Consider the following 8604-nt stretch of genomic DNA (forward strand, 5'->3'; position numbering starts at 1 on the left):
CATCGCATGATTACGATTTGATCCCCCGTCAAAATGCAAACTGCACTTAACACTTCTGGCACGAGAAAGGCGTGGTGGAGCTGGCATTTGTAGGTAAAATGGAGAATACTTTGAGAGATGATCCAACACAAAATGTAGCATACAGTCTATGACACATCCTGCAATAGATGACCGAATGCGATGACGTTATGTCAGTGGTCCAACAATACCCAACTTCCACATTTAAGTGTCCTACACGTCGACCAAAGAGTTACAGGCTCCTTACGTAATAGTATTTACACAAACAAGCGGCAGGTTCGAGTACCCTTACCTTAATTATTTATGATCCTGCTCAAGCCTCTAGCGCCGTCCTGTTGGCAGGTCATACAGACCCACAGAAGTCGAGGAATCAGCACATTGAACAGGGTCTAACACGACTGAACACCACTGGCCGATTCTGCTGTTTGTATGTATGGGGGGGCACCTCCTCACGTGCACACCAGTGAACTTTGTTTGCTTCTAACACTTTCGCACCAACTTAGAGGAGATCAAACTCCCTCACACAGACATCATTCGAATCTTAGTAACCGATATGCGAACCGTCAAATATCTACTAAGTGTATCCGAGAAGTGCAGAGTGAGCTTGTTTCGACGAGAGCTTTCGTACAGCCTCCCGCGACCACTGCCAACACATCACTAAGCTACACAGGGCTTGTATTGCAGCCTTGTACGGTAACTTGTGGACTTCGCGTCCCTGGCGCTATTGCTCCCATCGTCTAGACAAGAAACTGATTTGTTCTCACAGACACCTAGTCAGTTGATGTAATATATTTACTCTCTGTAAAACATAATCAGAATATGAATAGTTTTTTTTCCGTGTAGATTCAGAAGCATGGAAATGAGCGAATCGTTTAATTAAATTGCAGTATCTGGCATATCGTTCACCATAAACATTGTCTGAAAACCTGAATAGTATTTGTCCTAATTTCCCACCAAAACGCAACACTCTTAGTATCATTGAATATATACAATAATTTATAGGATTAATAATTACAATAAAAAGAAACCCGTCTTTACATTAAAACATGCGTAAATTGATTTTCAAATAAACGGTTTCTGACGCAGTGTCGCCAGCCAATGAGCGGGAGGCGTAAGAGGGGAGGAGCCGTTCGTGCGTTTGTTGGTTCTCTCTCGCGTGTGTATGTTTTGTTTTGGGTCCCGTTTGTTTCATTGAAAAATACCATGGCCATAACCGCAACATATAGTATAAATATTCAACAGAACCATAGTAAATACCCCCGTGTCACTAACAACACCCAGTTCTTTCAATTTCCCTGAATTGACGGACAGCAACAACAAAATATCGCAGCACACTGACGCCCCTGCAACATACTCACTCACTGACTGACTGATTAGAAGCACAAAAGTCTCGTTTAGCGTTAGGTTACTAAACACGGCGATGGTAGCTGATGCTCGTGGTCACTCAAATGCATATGCAGCAACAATGGCCACACCGTTTCTTCGTCGGGATGCAGCATCACGAGGTGATTGGAACTTTGATCATGTTACCGAGTCGTTCTGCGGTGGTGATGGTGGTGGTGATGGTGGTGGTGGTGGGGGAGAGGAGGTGGCGTGGTAGTGGTGGTGGTAACATTATTGGTGGTGTTAGTGTTAGTAGTGGTTGGTGGTGGTGGTGGTGATGGTAATGCTGGTGGTGGTAGTATTAGTGGTGGAAATGGGAGTAATGGTTGTAGTTATGCTGGTAGTATTAGTGGTGGTGACTGCAGCGTTGGTGGTGATAGTATTAATGGCGGCAATGGGAGTGGCGATTAATCATCGCCCATAGGTGGGCGTGGGACCTCACAGTCAAAAGACAAGAACCAGTCCAGAGGACACTAAGCCCCCACAGAAATATCCCCGGGTCTCCAACCAAAATCAAACAAAAACGTTAACCCTAAATTCGATTTCAACTTTCCGAGATACTCGAACGCGTCCCTCCGTCCAAAGCCCTTCTTGGAATCCTGGATGTCTCCCATCCAAAACTAGGTCAATGGTCTAACCCTCTGGATCGAAACTGAAGTACAATTTCCAGAGATTCTTTTTAGACAAGTGAACAAGTAAACAAACAAAGAAACAGACACGAGTGACTCCATAGCACCCATCTCCTCCCCTCTTCCTCCTTCTCCTCCTCCGCCTCCTCCTCCTCCTCCTTCTCCTCCTTCTCCTCCTCCTCCTCCTCCTCCTCCTTCTCCTCCTCCTCCTCCTCCTCCTTCTCCTCCTCCTCCTCCTCCTCCTCCTCCTCCTTCTCCTTCTCCTCCTCCTCCTCCTCCTCCTCCCCCTAACTTTGATATCGAAAGCAATAAATAACAAAAGACGCTACCGTTGAAGGAGAGCACACAATCGACCCTTACACACCATTGAAGGAGCAGAAACTGGTCAAGAAGCAGCTGTATATACACAGAGACCCTAACGAGCAGAACCCTACCGACCTCAGAACCCATTCGACTGCAGGGAAACGAGTCACGAGAGAGAAAGAGAGAAATCGTGGGTGGAAAGATCACAATAAATGACGACACCAGTTACTGCTCTGTCTCTCTTTATTTTTTTCATTCTTTCTCTCTCTTTTTTTTCTTTCTCGCTCTGTTTCTATTTCTGTTCTCTCTATATCCATTTATCTATCTGTCACCCTCCCTCTCTCCCTGTCTCCCTCTCCCTGTCTCTCCCTCTCCCTGCCTCCCTCTCTCTCCCTCTCCCTGCCTCCCTCTCTCTCCCTCTCCCTGCCTCCCTCTCTCTCCCTCTCCCTGTCTCCCTCTCTCTCCTTCTCCCTGTCTCCCTCCCCCTCCCCCTCCATGTCTCCCTCTCCCTCTCCCTCCCTGTCTCCCTCTCTCTCTCTCTCTCTCTCTCTCTCTCTCTCTCTCTCTCTCTCTCTCCCCGTCTCCCTCCCTCTCACTCTCCCTGTCTCTCTCTCCCTCTCCCTGTCTCCCTCTCCCTGTCTTCCTCCCTCTCTTTCTCCCTGTCTCCCTCCCTCTCCTTCACCCTGTCTCCCTCTCTCCTTCTCCCCGTCTCCCTCTCTCTCCCTGTCTCCATCTCTCTCACTCTCCCTGTCTCCCTCTCTCTCCCTGTCTCTCCGTCTCCCTGTCTCTCTCCCTCTCTCCCTTTCTCCTTCTCTCTCCCTCTCCCTGTCTCCCTTTCTCTCCCTGTCTCCCTCTCTCTCCCTGTCTCCCTCTTTCCCTCTCTCTCCCTCCCTATCCCTCTCTCTCCCTCTTCCTCTTTCCCTTTCTCTCCGTCTCCCTCTTTCCCTCTCTCTCCCTTTCTCTCTCTCTCGCTCTCTTTCTATCTCTTTCTCCTTCACTCCCCTCTCTCCCTCCTACCCTCCCTCTCTACTTCCCTCCTTTCCTCTCTCTCCCTTTCTCCCTTCCACCCCTCTCTCTCTTCCTATAAAAAAAAAGTACAGGTGGTGCCCTCCCCTTCTTGGATGTCCTCCTAAAAGTCGAGGAGGACACAATTTCCACTTCGGTCTATGTCAAATCCACTAACGCTGGCCATTGTTTGAATGGTCAAAGCGAATGCCCTGACCGATTTAAAGAGACTGCTATCGCGGCTTTCGTCAGGAGAGCGCTGTCCCACTGCAGTGAGTGGAAAAACGTCCACAGAGAAATAGACCGGGTATCCCAAATGCTTGTAGACAATGGATACCCACACCACGTCGTTTCCAGTGTGGTCAAACGCACTATAAACAAGTGGTATAACCAGAAAAACAACTCCTTGCAGATCATCCCGCCTAGCAACAAAATTAATTTATATCATATGTATCAGATGTCAACCTCGTATAAGACCGAGGAACGTATTATCAAGGACATGATTAAAAGAAATGTCAAACCTATTAACGAGAGCGATAGGTTAAATCTGGTCATTATCTACAAAAACAAGAGGATTAGTAACCTGATCATGAGAAATAACACCACTCCTGACGAGTTCAACACCATATGAGGACGGGGCCTTTATTTGTACGACGTTTCGCTTATTACAGCTTTTTCAAGTACAAGTTGAGATACATATGCTTAAGATTAGATTAGGGGAAAGGAGGGAACGGGGAGAGAAAAGAAGTAGAGGGGGGAAGGAAGAAGAAGAGGAGGAGGAGGAGGAGGAGAAGTGAAATTGAACACTGCATATCCTAAGTGACCTAAGGAAAAAGCCTACTACTACTCCTCTCTTGGTCCTGATACCATGGTGGGAGTAGAAATGAATTAAATCATTTTTGTTAGTGGGCTTCCTATATACTTTGAATTCAAGCTGGTAACCGTGTTTAAAGATATGTGTGTCCAAGAAAGGAAGAGAATCGTGGATTTCTTCCTCTAGAGAAAACTGAATGGTGGGCTCTACTTCGTTTAATGCCGTCTGCAAGCGATGAAGATTGAAACGCCTGAGTGTGACGAGTAGGATATCGTCCACATATCGCAGCCAGGTCACATGCTCGGGAACGACATTAGCAAAGAGTCCTGTTTCTAGAAATTCCATAAACAAATTGGCCAGGACTGCACTTAATGGAGAACCCATGGCCATGCCAAATTTCTGGTGGAAGAAGCGGTCCTGGAACTTGAAATAATTAAATCCAACACAAAGTTTTATCAAATCGACAAAGTGGTTGGGGGGGCAGGGGGAAGTCGATTTTCTCCTTCTCGATTCTATCCCTAAGGAGCTGTATTACCTTATCCGAGGGAACACATGTGAAGAGACTTTTCACGTCCAGGCTGGCCAACTTCTTGTTCCTGGCGGAGATATCTCGGATTCTGTCTAGTAGGTCTCCTGAGTGTCTGAGATGTGCTCCACTGATGGTTCCCAGGAGGGGGGGCAGATACCTGGCCAACGTACCTGCTAATCTGTGGGGAGCACTCCCTATCCCTGATGTTATAACTGCTACTTTCATGAAAACACCACTCCTGAACGCCCTCTCCTTTAACGTAGTCATGCCGTATACAAATTTGTATGCCAACATGAGGACTGTGGGCCTCATGCGTCGTATATTGGTATGACTACTTAAGTATCGAGAAGGCTTAATCTTCATTTATCTACAGGCGCCATAAAAAATCATTACAGTAACCACCACCAACTACGACTCACAAGAGAAGACCTCGTAAAGGATACTTCCATTATTGCCACGGAAAAAGACCACAAAAGACTTGCGATTATCGAAGCGTTGCATATCAAACACAGCAACCCCGACATGAATAAGCAGCTTCAAGATCTCCAAATTCTCCCTTCTTCTAAAGCCATGATCCCACATTTCCATGTTGATGATGTCTACTCTTCCACCTCACAGCGGGGTGAACAATTGACCACCCCATGGCGTGGGTGATCATTTGTCATTGCTAGGGGTTTTTGTTCTTATCCACCTCTCCTATGTTCGTACTTATTTCATATTATTTATTGTTTGTGACCTTTCCTTAGTTCATTTATGTAACACTATTTCTGTATATTTACGCTTTGACTATTGTATGTATTATTCTGCCTTGAAAATGAAGGTGTGTAACTTCGAAACGTTGGTACCGAAATATCTACTAGTTTGACTATCCTGCCTCAGTGTTAAAATGTCCTTTGCTGATCTTCTACGTAGATTGCCTCTTGAAATACGTCACCTTACTCGCAGTATTTAACAAGTTAACAAGAAAATTATGAGTTGTCATCATGCTATTATATATATATATATATATATATATATACATATATATATGTATATATATACATACATATATATATATATACATACAAGCCCATGGCTTCGCCAGCCCGGCTGCGCCGGGGGGCTTGGCCTGCGGCGCACCTCGCTTCGCTCGCGGAGGGCTACGCCCACCTTCAAACAAAGGCTATAAAATAAGCAACTGTAAATTATTCACCTCTTTTATTTTCGTCATTTTTGTTTTTTAGAAAAATATTTTTATTTAGACTTACGCCCAAGATCCGCTCGAGTCCCAAAGATCCGCTCGAGCCCTCAAGATCCGCTCGAGTCCCAAAGATCTACTCAAGTCCTCTAGATCCGCTCGAGTCCCAAAGATCCGCTCGAGTCCTCTAGATCCACTCGAGTCTCAAAGATCCGCTCGAGTCCTCTAGATCCGAAGGAGAAGAAGAAGAAGAAGAAGAAGAAGAAGACGAAGAAGAAGAAGAAGAAGAAGAAGAAGAAGAAGAAGACGAAGAAGAAGAAGAAGAAGACGAAGAAGAAGAAGAACGCGAAGACGAAGAAGAAGAAGAAGAACGCGAAGACGAAGAAGAACGCGAAGAAGAAGAAGAACGCGAAGAAGAGGAGGAAGAAGAAGAACGCGAAGAAGAAGAACGCGAAGAAGAGGAGGAAGAAGAACGCGAAGAAAAAGAACGCGAAGAAGAAGAAGAACGTGAAGAAGAAGAACGCGAAGAAGAAGAACGCGAAGAAGAACGCGAAGAAAAAGAAGAAGAGGAAGAATACCACCTGACCCCGACTTCTTCTTCTTCTTCCTATTTGACAACCTTACACCCACCCGATGTCCCCAAAATACCACGGATTGAAAAACGGGAAAAACTGGAAAGACTTTATTTTTTAAGTTACATTGATATATATATATTCTTAATTATAATGTATGAATAGTTTCTTATATTAGATCATTCTCTTTATCTATTTATATCATTTTTTCCAATGGGGCCAGTTGTTGGGTCCATTCAGTTCTTAAATACCTAATATAACAGATATCTTTAGTGTATTTTTTCTTCCATTTCTAATTTTGTTTTTTATATGTACATTTGTATTTATATTTTTGTATCATTATTATCAGAATATATGGCGTTGTGTGAATCGGGATTCTATAATAATGAGCTATGGAAAATTTAAAAATTATATGTGCTATATAATGTATATATGAAATTATGATATGGAGAATAAAAACAAGTATGTGAAGAAATTGTATTATATTTATTATTGTTATTTATCATATATGAAATAACTTGCATTTGATTAAAAAGATAATGAGATGGAAATATTTTTGGTGGTCGAAAATTCGCCCTGTGAGCAAATTGGTGGCCGAAACGTCTTAGGGCGGAACGTCCTAGGCCAAAATGTCTTTGGGTGAAACGTCCGGCGACCTGATCAAAGACACTGTGACTATTAGTGTATTTAATTAGTTGATTATCCGCACCTTGATAGCTTATCATCTTCATGCACGAACCATGTTCATTTATGATCAAATTCATCGTAATTAGAAAAATAGATGACAGATTACTGAGTTATGAAAGGTGATCACTTGATAATTTCTTTATATTTTGTTATCGGTTTATCATAAGACCAGACCACATTTCAAAATAATTGTTAATAATCACTGGATGAAACTTCACTGAGGCAAAGTTTATGGTTCCAGTGCCTGTGGTTCTAACTTACCAAATGAAAAGACTAAAGGTGAATATTCAGGAATTATCAATAAAAACTTGGATAAATGCAAATAATAAGTGCGGGGTGATTTAATAGAGGTGTTCAAGTGGATCAAAGGCTTTAACAAGGGTGATGCAAACAAGGTCATCATATTAAAACAACAGGGTAGGACTCGCAGTAATGGATATAAACTGGACAAATTTAGATTTGAAAAGGAAATAGGCAAGAATTGGTTTACTAATAGGGTGGTCGACGAATGGAATAAACTTAGTAACCATGTAGTGAGCGCTGAAACTATCAGTTGTTTTAAGAAACGATTAGACAACTTTATGGATGGAGATGACAGGTGGTGATGGATACGGAGCTGCCTAGTGTAGGCCTTATGGTCTCTTGCAGTCTCCTTCATTCTTATGTTCTTAAATGGAAATGGGACGTTTGAGAAAAGGAGATGGGACGTTATGACCAAGGGACAATTTGACCAAGGGAAATTTTGGATTTGGGACTTTTGACCAAGGGACGTTTTGGATTTTTAACGTTATTACTGGTCACCGGGGGAAAGGGGGGGGGGTCATTGTGTTCATCTGAACGGTCCCCAGGCCTTAGCCAGGGCAAAATCAGTGAAGAAAACCGTCATAACAGAAGAGCGAAAGACATTTCATGGATGACACTGATTTCGTCTTCACGCATTTTTATTTACTTTTTTTTTTTTTTTTTTGAAGAAGTTCAAGTTACGTAACCAAAATGCAAACTGCTTTGCCTTTTTTCGAAGTGTCTATACTGATGCTTTTAGGTCGGCACTGCGTCCCCCACCCCGAGTCGCTGGCGAAGAAAGAAGTGCCACGGAGGAGATGAATAGAATCGCCTGAAGGCAAAGAAGAATAAAAAGAAAGGTGCTTCCACCAGGCACTGAAGGAGTTCACCGGGACGGACTCCGACCCCTTCGCTTCCTTGGAGTCCTACAGAGATGAATAAAATACTTTGACGGCAGCACGAATGGAGAGCCAAGTGCCACCTTGTCCTGTCGGGGGTCTGCGGGGGCGTGACGTCCATTTCATTTGTTTATGGAGGGTGCGTGAGGCCCTGAACCGCCCACGCCCATTACTTCAATCGTCCGATGCGGCCTCTGGGAGTTAGGGGAGTCCGTCGATTGACCAGGAGGATCTACTCTAAGCTAATGAGACTCCCACTGGATCCATAACAGTCCGTCCCTCCTCTCCCTTCCCTCACTCCCTTGC

The 8604-nt window shown here is 44.1% G+C and overlaps 1 protein-coding gene across 3 annotated transcripts in view; it reads right to left on the reverse strand.

The window, feature by feature from the left end:
- LOC143021062 (uncharacterized) overlaps window positions 1–680 on the reverse strand; it is a 416468-nt gene extending 415788 nt beyond the window's left edge. For all 3 annotated transcript variants that reach the window (XM_076178300.1, XM_076178282.1, XM_076178320.1), the window contains exon 1: window positions 311–680. The gene's annotated coding sequence lies outside the window, so the exon portion shown is untranslated. The remainder of the gene's footprint in view (window positions 1–310) is intronic.
- Between the last annotated feature and the right edge of the window lie 7924 nt (window positions 681–8604).

The sequence above is a fragment of the Oratosquilla oratoria genome, chromosome 3 (genome assembly GCF_046742065.1).
Source record: "Oratosquilla oratoria isolate Oo_2021 chromosome 3, ASM4674206v1, whole genome shotgun sequence".
Classification (NCBI taxonomy): Eukaryota; Metazoa; Arthropoda; class Malacostraca; order Stomatopoda; family Squillidae; genus Oratosquilla; species Oratosquilla oratoria.